Source organism: Schistocerca gregaria, unplaced genomic scaffold (genome assembly GCF_023897955.1).
Source record: "Schistocerca gregaria isolate iqSchGreg1 unplaced genomic scaffold, iqSchGreg1.2 ptg000696l, whole genome shotgun sequence".
In the NCBI taxonomy this organism is placed as follows: Eukaryota; Metazoa; Arthropoda; class Insecta; order Orthoptera; family Acrididae; genus Schistocerca; species Schistocerca gregaria.
The window spans coordinates 704,932-705,685 of NW_026062075.1; positions in this window are offsets into that span (position 1 = coordinate 704,932).

The window sequence follows — 754 nt, forward strand, 5'->3', positions numbered from 1 at the left end:
GGGAGAATGTGAACTGTGTTCATATGTAGTAAAAACCTGAGAAATCCGTCCATTTTCGTCATTTGTTATCGAATCGACTTAAAGCCAGATCGTCACATTGGCCGCTCTTCTCTCTGGAACGGTTACATTTATCGTCTGCAAAGCTATGTCGCGTTCTGCGGTATGCGAAGACACTAAAAGCACCATAGTAGAACACAGAAGAAGCTTCTAAGTTGATGTAATAGCCAGTAAGAAGCAGTACTATTCAAGTTTTAGCTATCGATTATTAACTTTTTACCCTTCTTTGGTGCCTTGGACATGAGCTAGGACCTTAAGATTTTGCATGAAAAGAGGACTAGCAGCCGCGGTGCACGGGAGGATGTGAAAAGTGTTCATATATACTAAAAACCTGAGAAATCCGTGCGTTTTCATCACTTGTTATAGTATCGACTTAAAGCCAGATCGTCACTTTGGCCGCTATTCTCTCTGAAACGGTTAAATTTATCGTCTGAAAAGCTATGTCGCGTGCTGCGGTATGCGGAGACACTAAAAGCACCATGGTAGAACACAGAAGAAGCTTCTAAGTTGATGTAATAGCCTGTAAGAAGCAGTACAATTCACATTTTAGCTATCGATTATTGATTTTTTACCATTCTTTGGTGCTTTGGACATGAGCTAGGACCTTAAGATTTTGCACGAAAGGAGGACTAGCAGCTGCGTTGCACGGGAGAATGTGAAAAGTGTTCATATGTAGTAAAAACCTGAGAAACCCGTC